The sequence below is a fragment of the Podarcis vaucheri genome, assembly GCF_965113315.1.
Source record: "Podarcis vaucheri genome assembly, chromosome: 7".
NCBI classification, from domain to species: domain Eukaryota; kingdom Metazoa; phylum Chordata; class Lepidosauria; order Squamata; family Lacertidae; genus Podarcis; species Podarcis vaucheri.
In genome coordinates, this window is record NC_138765.1 from 76,691,655 (window position 1) to 76,709,082 (window position 17,428).

At 45.9% G+C, this 17,428-nt stretch overlaps 1 protein-coding gene across 3 annotated transcripts in view; it reads right to left on the minus strand.

Moving 5' to 3' along the window:
* The window catches only part of AGRN (agrin), a 257,909-nt gene that overhangs the window by 208,776 nt on the left and 31,705 nt on the right, over positions 1–17,428 (minus strand). The window lies entirely within an intron of this gene.

Consider the following 17,428-nt stretch of genomic DNA (forward strand, 5'->3'; position numbering starts at 1 on the left):
TGTGAACGGAACATCTTTTGACAGACAGTAAAAAAAAGAGAGAAATATATTGATTCCAATGTTGCTTCTTGCAATCAAAAGAAACAAAGTATTTGAAAAGTGAAAGTAATTTTTCTTTGTTGGCCCTGCTTTTAAAAGATGGATACAAATAGAAATTGTCTCCTCTAGAGGGAGCTTGTTAATTTGTTGCCGGAGCTGATCTGGGGACCTCACAGCTGTATGATTAGGATCGTGAGACCAGACTCTAACCTTGGGGGGGGGGATCTGTTTACAAGAAGTCTTGGTGCTTGCTTTTTGCAAGACAAGTGCCTTGCTGGAGCAAATGCATGAGAAGATGGATCTGATGACTGTTGCAGTTAAAAACTTTGGACAAACGGCGAATACCCATATAGAAACCATTCAGGAACCAGCTCAGGAATCTGTTTTGATAGGGCAAGCGCAAGGGCAGAAGAAAATGGAGGAGGTTGTTGTTGAACCTCAAATAACACAAATGGAGAGATCCGAGGCCTTGCAGGAGTATAAGCCGCTGTTCTTGAAGTTCGAATCTGGAGTGGACCAGGGGGGGTCTGGAGTTGTGAGGGCTCTTAATTTTGGAAAGACTTTGAAACATGCTCTTAAATATTTTTTGGATTACAGTGTTGACTGTGGGAATGGGACTGTGGGGAATGGGCTGATCTGCTGAGGAGAGATGGAGATACTTTTGGATTGGAGTCCTCCCGAGACCTACCCCCCAATGAGAAAGGAAAGAAAACAAGAAAAAGATCAACAAAAGATGAAGTAAAGGGCAGGTATAAACAAGAAGAAGACCTGCAGAAGGGACATGGAAAAGATTTAAGAGCCTCGGACATAAGAGCACCAGGTTGATGGACTAGATAGACGAGAAAGGACTGACAAAACCCGAGACCAGGAAGAAGAGACGATGGATGAAGATTGGAAGAAAGTTTCAAAATTTATTTTAAAAAGTATTGTAAAATTAATGAGTATTAGAAAAATGTTGGAATGAAATTATTTGGCCTTAGAAGAATGTCAAAAAGAATTATGAAAGAATATGTTATGGTTAAAAGAATTTGGTATATATAAGTTTTAAGTTTTAAGTTTTAGAGTTTTTTAGGTAAGATAAGGTTAAAATAGATTAAGGTAATTTAAATGACAGAATACTGTGAAAGATGGAAAGGATTTGCTGAGATAATTAACAACTAGAATACAAAAAAGGGAGGTGTGAGGAGGTCGTTGAAATAAGTTAATGAAAGTTAAGGATTTGGGAATATTAGACTTGTTTTTTAAATGTTTGTTTATTTTTGTTTTTTGATTTAGATGTATTGTGTGTTTTGTTACTTCTTTGTTACTTTTTTTTTACTTTGGTTTTTATTGATCTGTATTGTTTAATTGTTATATTTATCTACTTCTTTATCTCTTCTTCTCCTCTTGTCTTTTCTTTCTTTGTAACTTTAAAATTCTCAATAAACATCATTTTTTTTTTTAAAAAAAAAAGGAAGTTGGCAACGATGGCAAGGGGCAAATGTTGCTTTCTGTTGCTCTAGACCAGTGGCAGCCAACTTGGTGCCTACAGATGTTGTAGAGCTGCAACTCCCACCATACTTGACTACTAGCCACACTTGCTGAGGCTGAAGGGAGCTAAGAGTTCAATAATATCTGGGAGGCACACTGCTAGCTATCCCTGCTCTAGAGCAGTGTTTCCCAACCGGGGGCCATATGGCCCCCTGGGGGTCCCAGGATATTATAAGGGGGCCACAGGTGAAAAATGTGTAAAAGGGGGGCCACAGCAAGAGGCTAGGGGGCCACAGATGGATGTGAGAAGTGAAGGGGGAAAGTCCTGATCGGCTGGCTATCTGCTTGGATACAAGCGGTATTGGGGGTAGCCCACAGGGCCTGGTGCTCCTTTTTGCCATGTGCATTTTCTTTTAGCAGTCCTGGTTTGCTTCCGGCGGGAGAGGGTGATCGCCGACGCTCCTGTTTTTGCCGGTAGATACAGAACTCCCAGGTCAGGTAAGTGTGGTGGTACGATGGCAATGGGTAGGGATGGGGAAGCCAGAGCTGCTTGTTGCTGCAACCAGTGCTGGGCCTGTTGGCAGCCTGGGCCTAACTCTGCAAGGTACAGGATGCAATCCATCCCAGCACCTAGTGGATCAGGGCATTTGGATGTTGTTGCGGGGCACAGGGGCTGCTGGCAGCATCTGCCCAGCTCTGCAAGATGCAGGGTGCAATCCACCCCAGCCCCAAGCCGAGAGGAGTCATTTGGTCATTTGGTGCTGCTAGTAAATAACTAAATGTCTACTCAGAAGAAAGCCACACTGAGCTCAGTGAGCCTTACTCCCAGGTAAGGATGTGTGGTGTTATAGTGTTTTATCCAGGCAGCCAGGGCTCCTCCGGATGACAATATCTTTTTGCACCAGGTCAGTGAAGACCACTTGCTTTGTAAAATTCTCCCATATATACAGAACTCCCTGTGCACCTTTTGGACTGTATCTGGAGGTTTACCCCTCAGTGTAAAATAACTGGGGTCAAATAAGTGTTGTTTAATTTTTATAATACATGGAAGATGGATCTCTCTCGCAAGGTTCTGGACTCTCCTTCCTTGGAGGTTTCTTAGCAGAGGTTGGTTGGCCATCTGTCATGGATGCTTTAGCTGAGTTTCCTACATTGCAGAGGGTTGCACTAGAATAGGGTTGCCATATGTCCAGATTTTCCTGGACATATCCAGAATACTGCAGTTGGCAGCCATGTCTGGGTGGAAATCAGGAAAATCTGGACGTATGGCAGTGGCATTTCCCCATGAAAATAGCTCAAAAACAGCATATATTTTTTTTGCAATTTCCCCTCCACAAAAAATAAATAAAGCTCAACTAAAGCCCTTGGGGTCCCTTCCAGTTCCACAATTCTATGTTCTTCTGCTTCAACAATGTTTCGTTGTGTTCCTATCATTCTATGTAATTGTATTTTGTATGAATTATTAAAATTTTAAATAAAGCATGTTCTATTTACAAACATTTAAATAGCTACCTTTCTACCGGTAGAACCATGGGGCCATGGTCGGAAAAAGGTTGGAAACACTGCTCTAGAAGATGGGACTCCAACCAACAGATATAAATTGCAAAAAAAGGTGGAGATTTCTATGAAACACTGAGAAGAACTGCCTGACAGTACAAGACCAGCTGCCTTGGAAGGCTGTGGTCTTTGTTTTGGGAGAAGTTTTTAATTCAAGACTTGATGGGCACCAGTTGGGGATGCTGTAGTAGCGGAAGGCTCGACCAGACGACCTCTGAGATCCTTTCCAAATCTAGGATTCACAGGGAATGGGCGGCCATCATATAGCACACTGGAATCATAGAGTTGGAAGCAACCCTGAGGATCATCTAGTAGTAACCCCCTCGAATGCAAGAATATGCAGCTGTCTCTTACAGGGATCGAACCTACAAACCTTGGCATTATCAACACCACACTCTAACCAACAGAGCTATCTATTAGGGGCACCTGTGCCTGTATCAACATCCCTATGCAGTGCACTCAAGATGCAGCCACTCTCCAGCTAGCACAGGCAAAGGCAAACTCGGCCCTCCAGATGTTTTGGGACTACAATTCCCATCATCCCTGACCACTGGTCCTGTTAGCTAGGGATGATGGGAGTTGTAGTCCCAAAACATCTGGAGGGCCGAGTTTGTCTGTGTCTGAACTAGCATGACAAACTTATGCACATCTACTTGACAGCAAGTCCCACTTCTAAGTAATGGAATCAGGCTACATATAAAATTAACTTCTCAAGGCCCAGAAGGGCAGTTTGAAACTAATTAAAGAAGAATAAAACAAAGCACCCCAGAAGTAAAAAATTAGGACAATTTAGCACAGGGAACCAGAAAACTAGAACTGTTACTGCAAAACAGGGACAAAGTGAGGGATATGACTAAGGAAGTTACTAGTCCACATTAATATTTTGAATCACATTGGGCTGAATTCAAAAGAGCACTTTGTGTGCGCAGAAAAACTTCTGCCTGCTTGACCAGACTTGCCCCCTTCTGCCCCTGTGCACCCCTTAAATCTGTTCAGGGTTTTCCCCCCAACCCTTTGGAGCAGATGTAGGGACAGGACAGAACATGTGCGGAAGGAGTAAAGTCTTATTGTACAAGAGGAAATCATTCCACTTGCACATTTATTTGAATACAGTGGTACATCTGGTTGTGAATGGGATCTGTTCTGGAGCCCCGTTCGCAACATGAGCAGAACGCAACCCGTGTCCGCGCGTGTCGCGATTCGCCACTTCTGCGCATGCGTGTGATAATAATAATATAATAATAATTTATTATTTATACCCCGCCCATCTGGCTGGGCCTCCCCAGCCACTCTGGGCGGCTTCCATAAAAACCAAAAATACAGTAAAATATCACACGTTAAAAACTTCCCTGAACAGGGCTGCCTTAAGATGTCTCCTGAATGTCAGGTAGTTGTTTATCGCTTTGACATCTGCTGGAAGGGCGTTCCACAGGGCGGGCGCCACTACCGAGAAGGCCCTCTGCCTGGTTCCCTGTAGCTTTGCTTCTCGCAATGAGGGAACCGCCAGAAGGCCCTCGGCGCTGGACCTCAGCGTCCGGGCAGAATGATGGGGGTGGAGACGCTCCTTCAGGTATACTGGACCGAGGCCGTTTAGGGCTTTAAAGGTCAGCACCAACACTTTGAATTGTGCTCGGAAACGTACTGGGAGCCAATGCAGGTCTTTCAAGACTGGTGTTATATGGTCTCGGCGGCCGCTCCCAGTCACCAGTCTAGCTGCCGCATTCTGGATTAGTTGTAGTTTCCGAGTCACCTTCAAAGGTAGCCCCACGTAGAGTGCATTGCAGTAGTCCAAGCGGGAGATAACCAGAGCATGCACCACTCTGGCGAGACAGTCCGCAGGCAGATAGGGTCTCAGCCTACGTACCAGATGGAGCTGGTAAACAGCTGCCCTGGACACAGATTTGACCTGTGCCTCCATGGACAGCTGTGAGTCCAAAATGACTCCCAGGCTGCGCACCTGGTCCTTCAGGGGCACAGTTACCCCATTCAGGACCAGGGAATCCTCCACACCTGCCCGCCTCCTGTCCCCCAAAAACAGTACTTCTGTCTTGTCAGGATTCAACCTCAATCTGTTAGCCGCCATCCATCCTCCAACCGCCTCCAGACACTCACACAGGACCTTCACCGCCTTCACTGGTTCTGATTTAAAAGAGAGGTAGAGCTGGGTGTCATCCGCATACTGATGAACACCCAGCCCAAACCTCCTGATGATCTCTCCCAGCGGCCGCATGTAGATGTTGAAAAGCATGGGGGAGAGGACAGAACCCTGAGGCACCCCACAAGTGAGAGCCCAGGGGTCTGAACACTCATCCCCCACCACCACTTTCTGAACACGGCCCAGGAGGAAGGAGCGGAACCACTGTATAACAGTGCCCCCAGCTCCCAGCCCCTCAAGACGGTCCAGAAGGATGCTATGGTCGATGGTATCAAACGCCGCTGAGAGATCCAGCAGAACTAGGAAACAGCTCTCACCTTTGTCCCTAGCCCGCCGGAGATCATCAACCAGTGCGACCAAGGCAGTTTCAGTCCCATGATGAGGCCTGAATCCCGACTGGAAGGGATGTCATTTTGTGCATCTGCGCATGTGGCGAAACCTGGAAGTAACCCTTTCTGGTACTTCTGGGTCACCGTGGGACGCAACCTGAAAACGCACAACCTGAAGCAAACGTAACAAGAGGTATGACTGTATCATTGAATACCACCCATTGACAAAAAATAACCAAGTTCAAGTTCATGGGGATGGGGGGGGGAGATAATTCCTGCTTGGTCGCCTGGAGCGGTGCTTACTCACCACAAGCGACTAGGAAAGGAGCTTGTAATTGCAAGTACAGCAGTAGCTGTGGTTACCAAGCGCTTGTTTTAATCACTTTAAGGAGTAGCCATGCGAAGTGAGGGGAGAGCAGGTGGATGGGTGGCGTTACACGTACGGTAATTAAGCAGAAAACACTTCCTTGGAATTCACGCAGACACTTTTGTGGCAGACCTGAGGGTTAAGGGAAAGAAGAGGGCTCAGAGTCATTGGAATTCTGTGCCATTTTATTGCAGAAAGACAGCGAGACAAATCGTCTGGGGTTTGAGGAGGGAAGAGGATAAGATACCGTGTGACAGAGAGAGAGCAATGAACGGAAAGGCTTTAGAGTTTGTGCGCGCACAAATTTACCGAGGTGCAAAGCAGACAGCTGCCAATAATTACAAGGGGAAATATACTACATCCATTGCCCCACCCCTTCTGTTCTGATCCACCCGGCTGCATTTTACATAATCTCAAGAAAGAAAGCACTCATGCACATACATCTTTAAAATGTTTGACAAAGCAATTTTTTCCACAGGGTAGGGGCAACCTTTCCCAAAGATTTGTGAGCCGCTCTTCTTTGACATAACGGTTCTACACCAGTGCTTTTCGAGTTTTGTTCTTAGGTACCTGGGGATTCCTCCACACAACCTGTCGAGCTCCTTCACTTGGGAGAGTGGCAACGGCAGAAAAAGCTTCCCAGGGGTGGTGGGCGGGGGGGAGAGAGAGCTTGTCTGCCACTAGCCTGATCTAAGCCTTAGGAGCGATCCACAGAATTGTTTTTGCCTTCGTTATGCATCCCAGAATCCTTTGCAAGGCAGACAAAAAAACTGGTGTGGCAAGGATTCCCTCAAGGCAATATATCTGGAAAAAGTCACTATTGCACATCATTTCTTTTTGAAGCTGGAGAGGAGCTGCAGAGACGCACAGCAGTCGTATACTGTATTGTAAGAAATAAGTTAATTAGACGTGCCTCTGAGCTGGCCATCCATTCACAGGAGAGGCTGCCTGCAGAGTCTCTGTATGATTCACTCTTCTGGTTTTGCTACCCTCTAGCCAGCTCCAGCAAGGGACAAATGAATCCACTGTCTACTGAATCATTCAAACTGTTCCTGTTGTAGAGACACAGCAAAGCTACCCACCCTCAGAGGATGTGGCCCACTGTATCACTGCATGAGCCATTGTCCTGGGTTGATCTCCTTCCAAACTGGTGGCATAATCCAGAACACTGACTCACACAGAAACAAAGGGAGTGAACTCCTTCCAATGGAAAGTTAAATTTCTGCATCAGGGGTGATCTAATGGGACATAGCAGCATAGTTAGCTGTCTTGCCCCAAGTCATATCATTCATCCAACAAGCTCAGCATTGTCCAAATCAACCAGCGAGGTTACAAATAAGGAGCAACAGAATGACCCATTCCAACAAAGGCTGATTGGAAAAAAGGAACTACCTCAGAATAGTGACTCATACAGAGACACAACAGGCAACCTCCTTGTGGGATCAGTTAGTCCTCCAATCTGTTTTACATGGTGGAATTGCAGTTCTGTTTGTGAATGACTAGTTTAGGGAGTGAGGGCATAACGTTTCACCCCGCCTGAGAAACACTTCCTTCCAACCCACTGCAAATGGAGTTGGGCTCACAGGTCGAGACAGGCCCAACAAGGCAGCCATGAACTTGTGCATCTGGTTTCTCTGGCCTTACCATAGAAGCTGAGGCGGGGGGTGAGGACTGCAGAGGAGAGGAGAAAGAGGGAAAACCAGAGGCAGCAGGTAACCAGGAGCAGTGAGCACACCCAAAAGAAGAAAAGAATAGCCTGCAGCTACAGAGAAAAGATGAGCACACAGGCAGGCTTTGTGGAGCTTGTTTGCATTGCCCGCTGTGGCACCCCTCGCCCCCCGCTCAAGGCCGCGGGCTTCGATTAGGATCGGCATGCAAGCCGGCATCCGGTGCACAGCGCCACCCCCTCTCCAGGGCAGGGGACGGGGTGGGAACACGCACAGAAGGAAAGAGGCGTGCGAAAAATGGAAATTCACCACCGTGGGCCTATAAAATGCTGCTTTTACAAGCTTGCTACTCTACTCCCCCCCCCCCCCCATTATTGTTGGTTTCCTGTAGAAAGCACAGCCTAGGGTAAGATGTTAACCGCCATGGGGTCATTTTCCCATTTGAAAATGGCTTAAGTTAGGGAGGAAGCCCCTTAGCGCCCTTCCAAGCTCAGCTCCTGCTGTACTCCAAGCAGAGGTCAGGGGCTGCTTTTCACCACAGCTGGCTACCCACTGAACCTAAAGAAGGCCCTGCAAGTTGTATGTGCAAAAACACACGTTCCCCGCCCCGCCCCCTCACAGACCCAGGCTCTTCTCCCCCAGCTGTACTGCCCCTGTTTTCTGAACAGCTGGGATAAGACTGCAAGTTTGGCACCAGAGGTAAGCCAGGTGGGGCACTTGCTGGTGGCCCCAGGGGCTTAAGAGGGCACCTCACTGGCCGGACCTGGTCATGCTACCATTCTCTGCACTCCATACCGGGGCCCTGGATGCTGATTCAAACCGACCCAAGTCTGGCACCAGCCCTGTATGGCTACCCTACTAATGAGTAGTTCTGGCTGCCTGCCATTTTAAGTTTCTCAAAATGCCATGCCCTGGCCTACAGATGCATGACATGTATTGATGAGATGAAGAAGAGTTTGGATTTGATACCCCGCTTTATCACTACCCTAAGGAGTCTCAAAGCGGCTAACATTCTCCTTTCCCTTCCTCCCCCACAACAAACACTCTGTGAGGTGAGCGGGGCTGAGGGACTTCGGAGAAGTGTGACTAGCCCAAGGTCACCCAGCAGCTGCATGTGGAGGAGCGGAGACGCGAACCCAGTTCACCAGATTACGAGTCCACTGCTCTTAACCACTACACCTGGTCTATAGCCCAGGTAGGACCACAGCTCCCCCTGGTTTGGGGGAGCTATGTTGAGACCCATCAACAGCACTGCTTCAAGGACCCACCCAAGTCTGGCACCAGCCATGAATGGCCACCCATACTGGGTCAATCATCGTAGCAATGGGCACCAGGCTGGGCCCACACAAATGACACCACCCTGGTATGCCGTTGCCCAGATTTTGCGCTGCAGTGCAATTCCTGGACATTTTTTAATTCAGCCGTTTCAAGTTTTAACAAGCTGGAGCTCCTAACATTTCATCATTTCATTCCATATTTATATCCCCGCTTTTCTTCTCCAAGGAAAAGCCGGCGCAACTGGAAAAGTTGGACACAAAAAAAATTGTAGTGGCCCATATCGAAACCAACCATCGATTTGAAAAGCAACACTGAGACAAGCAGCTTTCGAAATGCACATGGCAAGCTGCCTTTTGAGGCTAGCGGCTGAAATTTCCATCTCTCTGAAATGATCCGGAAGACAAAAGACAGTCCTGTCATCCCTTCTTTCTGTCTTTTGGGCCAGACTTGTAAAGAGCCCCTTGTTTTGGTAGTGGCAGGTAGGCGGGTGTGAGTAAAAACCCATTCTATATGGATTATTAGGAAAGAGGCTGAAAATAGAGAGCTGGTATAGTCATGCCTTTATGTATAACTCTACAGTAAAGCCACATATGGGTGCACTTCCAGCCACCTCCTCTCAAAAAGGGTACCTTGGATCTGGAAAAGGTGGGTGAGAGGGCAAGAAAAATGATCTGGGGCGTGGGGTGCTGCTGCAGCAACTCCTGTGTGTAGAAAAGGGGTAAAATATTTGGGCCTTTGTTGTTTAGGTGGTTAAAGAGTACTAAGAGTGGGGAAAGGAGAGAGCTTTATAAAATGATGCATGGTGCAGAGAAAACAGAATCATGTTCCCCTCACCCAACAGAATTGTTTGGCGGGAGATCTGGGGGTGGAAAACCTATAACATAATGAAAATTCTGGATTGTAAGGAGGGGCGTTAGTGGTGGAGCATCTGCTTTGCATGCAAAAAGGTCCCCGGTTCAATCATCTGCAAGTCAGATTGGAACACGCCCTGCCTGCCATCCTAGACAGCTGCTGCCAGTCAGTGTGGGCATGTCTGAGAGCCAGATGGGCCATTTTTAAAAGCAGACAGGACTGGCAAACACATGGAATGGATGGAGCAACACAGAGGGTTTCGATCCTCCCAACAGCAACTTCAAAAAGAGAGGGGATGGGAAGGAGACAAAGCAAGCAGCTCAATAGGGAACATCCTATTTAAACAGTGGGGAAACTAACGTCAGATCCGTGGGAAAAGTTTTGTTTTGTTTACCACCAACAAGGGCAGAGGGTCCACAGATGGCTTCCACTCTTGCAGGAAACACCCAGAGGAAGTCCCTGCAGACCTCTCCCATGATCTTCACCTTGTCCCAACCAACGTCACCCTGCTGGTTTTTCTTCCTAGCACACTCTGTGGGTGGTATTTTCCCCATGATAAGGGTGATTTCCTCTCTAGCCTTATCACATTCCTGCAATCTGGCATTGTTCTGGTGGAGATGAGAGCACACACAGGCCCCAAAGCCCTCTGGGTTAAAGGTGGTGGACAACTCACGAAGAACATCAGACAAGCCCTGCTGGATCAGGCCATCTAGCTTCCCAGAGTAGCTGACCAGATATTCCCACAAGAGGCCCACAAAGAGACTGTGAATACAGCATTTATTATTAATGTATATCATCATCATCATCATCATCATCACCATCATTCATATTTATTAGTCGCTTTCCTCACAAAAGTGGCCCAAAGCAACTTACAAAAAACAGTGTCAGTCTGAGCAAGTATCTGTACATGAGACTTTCCAGGTCTGTTCTCTTAATCTCAACACAACTTATATTCAGGAAGATATTTGAGATCTGTGACCTTAAAAATAAAAAAAATGTTCTGGCTGCAATTTCCAATTCTACTGCTCTAAGAAAAACCAGTTAAATTCATCAGCAATTATTTTATATAAAGATATTCTTGAATAATCAGAAATGTTAGAAAGTACTCTGTTTTTGTCTCTAACAGTTCAAGACACCTCACAAAATAAGATAGGCAGTATTTACCTGTTCCCAGTATTTGCCATTACACAGCTAGTATACCTGAGGATACGCTACCTCTTAAAACTTGGGGTAGTTCCATTTTGCTGTCATGACTAATAGCCCTTGATCAACCTCTCCATTAATTTGCCTAATCCCCTGTGAAAGGCATCTCTGTTAAGTCTTGAGATCATCACCAGAGGCGCATGCCAGTGGTGGGTGGGGCAAGAGGCAGAGGTGGGTGGAGCAGCAGACATGTTTCTTACCTTGGTATATACCAGGTTACATACCAGCCGCACAAAAGACAGAAATTTACAAATACACACACACACTTTCATTCAGGCAAACACATTCCAGAATGCAATCCAGCCAGGAAAAAGGACTTGAGAAGGATGTGAAAAAGAAGCCGTGGTGGGTTTAGTATTGAGCAATGCGCCCCAAAAGTCAGGGCATCCTTCTGTCTCAGCAGACAATGGAGGAGTGCACCTTTTGGGGGTGAAGTCAAACCATTAGAAGGTTGCAGCGCCTGTGGTGGCTGTATAGACCGATACAGGAGAGACATGTTTTGTTGCAGCTAGTGAGGATAGAGGCATCCGAGTCTAGGAAGCTGCCTTGTTCAGAGTCAGGCCACTGGCCCACGGAGTCCTGTACTATCTACTATGACTCGCAGCGGCACTCTAGAGTGTCAGGCAGAGAGAGAGAGAGAGAGGCCTTTCCTGTCATCTGCTGCCCTTCCATTTAGAGTTCATATAACCCCCGTTTCTGGGCCCAGTTCAAGGTGCCCACTCATGTTAGTGTTTAATGCCCTAAACAGCCCAGGCCCCAAACACCTGAAAGAACACCTGCTGTTTTAAATTGCTTTTAACATTGCACTTAATTTGCTGTAACCTGCCCTGGAACCTTAGGGTGATGGGCAGGTAATTAATAATAATAGTAAATTATAAAATGGAGATGGCAGGGATTGAACCTGGGGCCTTCTGAATGCGAAGCAGCTGCTCCACCACTCAACTGTGACTCTCCTCATTTACCAATCACTTAAAAAAATTAAAAACAATAGGGAGGGAGAGAAGTGTCTTACTTCATTATGTATTTGAAAGCATTTTACAAACATTAATTTATATATATAGTAATGCTTAGAATGTTCTAAGCTTTCCAGGGGAATATCCACAACCATATATTTAAAGCACATGGGCTTCCCTAAAGAATCCTGGGAAATGTAGTTTACACATATATACAGAGAGAGAGAGGGTTACAAATAAACTACTGTTCCCAAGATTCTTTGGGAGGGACCCATGTGCTTTATGATGTGAGTGTGACCTCCTTCTTAGGCAAAGATTAGGCACCAACCAATTTAATGGCTCAGGAGCACTGAGGCAGAACATGCAAGGGGGTCGTATCTCGGTAGCAGTGGCAGAGCATCTGCTTTGCACACAGGAAAAGTTCAGCAGCCTGCTTCCCAGCACAGTCAACCAGAGGCCCCTGGGAATCTCCAAGCAGTGTGCTAAGTTGACAGCCTTATTGTCTGCCATTCAGCAGCTGGCATTCAGAGGTATACTGCCTCTGAATCTGGAGTTTCCATCTGGAAATCATGACCAGCAGCCATGGACAGCCTTATCTTACATGAATTTGCCCAATGGCCTTTTAAAGTCATGACAGCTCCACACCATCCTTTGCAGCAGGAAATCCTATGAATGTATAAAATACACATTGTCTTCCTCTTTCTCTCTCCCACTATAGTTGTTTAACCAGATACAGTATTGTTGTGTGACTTTATGAAGCCCAAGGGCCACATTCCCTTTCGAGCAAGATTCCAAGGGCCGCATGAGTTGAGATTGCTACCTTCCTCATGTACATTAATGCCACTATGTCTACTCTGCATATAACTTCACTGAAGACAGCCCTTTTTTCTTATTTCATTGTTAAACCCTCTGGTTTCACAAGCAAAACAGATGAATTGCCTCTTAAGACAATAACTGTGTTGCAGTGGAGATATGATTTCAAACTCTCGAATGTGACAAATTGACAACACAAGAGGTACAAAAGCCAGACAGAGTCAAGTAATAAGACCAGATTTGGTGGAGGGGAGCAGAGTTTTGGATTATTCTTAATAGGATTTTAAAAGTTTCATCCTTTTCGTTTCCTGTACAGAACAATGTTGCTCTGTGCTGAGTGCGACTCAGCCCAGGTGTAAATGGAAAAATGATTGGCTTCTCTTTCAACAAAGAGATTAAAACTTTTTTTAAAAAATAATTGAACAAGCCTGCTTTTCCTCTCCAAGCAATTTAGGAGCAACGACGACATAGCAGAGGGCCGGGGGTGCTGGAGCTTTGATTTATTTGCTTATATGGGATTTGTTTTACAATGGGGATCTCCACTGATTGTAAAGTCACAAAACTGTAAAGAAGGCAAACATTCCTGCCCAGCCAGAAAAATTAAACGCTGTCAATTATACAAAGGAGGCAGAACCAAATTCTATTCAAAACATGTGCCAATCAGCTGCGGGGCCTGGCTCCAGGATTTGAAGAGCCCACAAGCAAGACTGGGATGTTTGCTAAAACATTTGGTCATTTTGATTTTGCACTGTTCATGGAGCAGAGATTTTGGCTCCTACCCCAAACACACAAACACACAGATTTGTGTTAAGATTCACCTCTTTTAAGGCTGAATGGCTCCATCATTCTCCTTAGCTACTCTTCCCACCTCCCTGTCATGTTCCCCCACCACCATCCCGGCTACAGTGACTTCCTCCTTCTTGAACTAATCCCATGGATGATCTCACCCAACCAGAGATCACACAGATAACTGCTTTGATGCTAAACCTGGGTGCAGAACCTCTGGTTCACAGGCCTACTTAAACCCAAGCACAGGTCTCAATTTAGGCAGCCTCCCAATGAGAGCCCTAGAGAACCGGGATGGAGTGAAAAGGAAGTGGCTGCCTTCCATGCATAGTAAGCCATCTTTGAGGCGAGCAGAGACCACCTTTGCTGTGAGTCCTGCCAGACCTGTTCCCTGCTTGGCTGGCCTAGTTCCACCTGGGCCCTGGAGGACCTGATACCTAGGAGGCCTAGAGACTACAGTGGTATCTCGGGTTACATACGCTTCAGGTTACAGACTCCACTAACCCAGAAATAGTACCTCGGGTTAAGAACTTTGCTTCAGGATGAGAACAGAAATCGCATGGCAGCGGTGGCGTGGCAGCAGGAGGCCCCATTAGCTAAAGTGGTGCTTCAGGTTAAGAACAGTTTCAGGTTAAGAATGGACTTCCGGAATGAATTAAGTACTTAACCCGAGGTACCACTGTATCAGAATGGGGTACTGTTTCCGAGTTTTTGTTGGGAGTCAAGAATTTAAATTGGTAGACTACTATTGGTACAATGTTCCAGTGGCTTTGCTGATAGATTTTGTTGCTGAGATTGCATGAGAACAGAAAAGGAACCTGCTGGATCAGGCCAATTAATTTTGTTTAATTTTAGCGTATACTTGTTGAGACATTTTAATCTAATGTTTATGATGTCAATTGTCCAATGTTGTAAGCTGCCTTGAGCATGATTTACCGGTAACTATGGAGCATAATAGCACGAGAAAAGCCAATCGCTCATTTAGCAGGATCCCGTTCTCACAGTGGCCAACCAGGTCCCTATCGGAAGCGCGCAAGCGCAATGGTACACTTTCCACCTGTGGTTTCCAGCAACTCAGAAGCATCACTGCCTCCAAGCGTGGAGGCAGAACACAGGTGTTGTGGCTAATAGCCGTGGATAGCCTTATCCTCCTTCCATGGCATGAATTTGTCCAATCATCTTTTAAATGCATAATACAAATAAACAATGGCGATGCTAATGGCCTGGAAAACAACTGTGTTGCAGGGTATGCAAGATAGGGCACAATCTTTCTTCCAGCAGGATGTGCAGGAAGATTGGACACAGAAGAGAGACCTGTGCGCCACCAAAAGAGAGTAAAAGTAACCGCTAAACCTGTCAGTTAGCAGAGGAAGAAGCAAGAGAAAAATGAAATGGAGCAACATGCATGTTTCTAAAGGAAAAGCGGTGTGAAGGGAAGAATGGGAGGTCCTTAACTTCTTTCCTTGGTGCCTGATTGTACCCGAGCTCTACACACACACACACACACACACACACACACACACAAAACTGCCTTCCACCCCCAAGCACAAGAGGCCACCCATTTCTTGAGAAACACAAAGACTCCTGTTACTATCTAACTCAGAAGAGTTACATAGCTGGCATTCCAGCCTGGCAGACTTTCTACCTCAGTTAATCCACCTGACCCACAGCGCATGCCAGAACAGGTTAAAGGAGCTCCCGCTGGGAGAAAGAGGGAGAGATTTCAAGGGCCCTTTAGAAAAGGAAGGAAGAGAGGAGGAGAGAGAGAACGAACTAAGTCTCAGCTACTTGTATTTATGAAGTCTAAAAAAGAAAAGATGCAAGATGGATCAAATCTGGTCTGTCAAGATGCTTGGCCTCTTGTGGAAGAGAAGATTTGTTTGTTTCATGTTCCACCTTTCCTCCAAGGAGCTTTAGATGGGCATATATCTGAACAACAACTCCCAAGGTCACGGATGATGGGAGATGTAGTCCTGCAGCATACGAAGGACCAAATGTTCCCCACAGCTGCTCTAGGCCTAGCTCCCACAGGTGGTGATTTGTGTCTAGGTCACACCCTTTCAGGGAACAGACTCATTGTTCCTTAGTATTTCCAATGTTCAGGTTGTGAGCGCCATTCCTTACGTAGCCTAGGCTGTGTACAACCATCATATATTGAAAGCACATCGCCCCCACCCACCCAAGGATTTTATAAACTGTAGTTTGTTAAGGGTGCTGGGAACTGTAGCTTGGGGGGAGGGGGATACGGTTCTAAATATTCTTTGGGGAAAGTCATGTGCTTTAAACAGACTTTAACTCCTGCCTTTAAATGTTGTTGATGTCCTAAAAACAAAACTAAGCGGTTTTCATTGCTTTTGAATATTTTAAGTATTATTTCTGTAATATTTTAAATTGTAAACAGTCTGTGTTGATGTTTGCCACTCTAAAGAAAGGGCGGGATACCGAATTTTTAAGAAACAAACAAACAGATCTGTTATCCTTCCCTGATTTGTAAATGTCTGGTGCGTACACAGTTTAAGATGTTTCAGCAAGCTTGGGGAAAACCATAACATTTCCAGTACAAGAACCTATTTAGAGAGAGGAAAAAAACCAAGTGCAGAGGAGAAAGAATTCCTCCCCCCCAAAAAGCAGACCAAAATAGAGTGGGTATGCTCAGTGGCCATGGAATGAGTTGGGGAGCAGAAAAGCAGGGCTTGAGGGGGAATAGAACCCTGAATCACAACACTCCACACACTGCAATATTTGCACTTGCTTGTACAATATAAATTACACACACAGATAAAGCACTATGTTGAAAGCTCTCTCCCTAACATACTTATTTTCTCTATGCAAGGAGTGTTAGTGTAGTGCAGCCTCCCACAACATAGCTCCTTCCAGATATATTCTGGACTACAACTCCCATCATCCTGGACCACTGGCCATGCCAGCTGGGACAAAGAGAGATTGGGGTTCAAGAGTATTTGGATAGCGGCACCTCTCCACCTTGACCTTTGACACTTGAAATACATATGCATACAAATTTTTGGACACACTATTCTTGTGGAAATTTTTTTTAAAAGCACTGTATTTTCAAATTCCTTAAATTTAAGATTTAGTGCATAGGCAAAGGACTGTACGCTGCTTCAGACCCAAACAAATAAAAATTTATTATTATTAGAAAATAATAGTTTCCCAGGATTCTTTGGGGAAAACCATGACTGTTTTAAAGTGATATAAATGTGCTTTAGATGTATAGGGCAGTTGGGGCCTTTAGGGCACAGGACTTGGCAGGGGGTTGGACTCGATGGCCCTTGTGGTCTATTCCAACTCTATGATTCTATGACTGCTAAGAAATCAAATAAATCAACTGATAAATAATAATAACAATACAGAAGTCTGCTGTGAAAGCATTCAGTCTGAAGCACAACCACCCAGACGTATCCTCAGCTGAAACCTCCCCACCCTGCAAATCAGCCTTGAACACTGTGTTGATATGCCTGGAATCAGCCTAGTGTTGCATCCACTTCTCCAAGAAAAGGGGTCTAGGATCTTGGCAGCCCCTCTCGTCTTTGAAGCTGCTTGGAAAATCCCGCAGTCTCTAACAATAATAGGAGCTCTAATGCATAACTCCTGCAGGTTATGCAGGAAACCCCCAAGCATTACAATGGCCGCCTCCTCACGAAAAGAAAAGCATACTACCTTGTGGTAGTACTATTCCTGCCCACCTATCACAATTACAGTTTACCTTCCTACAGGGGTGGTAACTACAGTTGCCAAATTTATTTGCCTGCCAGAAGGGGCTTGGCTAAAGACCTGAAAAGAGAAGAAAAGGCTCAGGAGTTAACCCTACACAAATCTGGAGCAGAGTCCCTAAGACAGTTAGATGGCACCTTGAATGCAACTCCTGCAGCCAAGCTAGGGCCAAACGTATTGCTCTGCTTTGCTTTCAGCCACAACAGGGAAGCCGTACGGGAGATCTT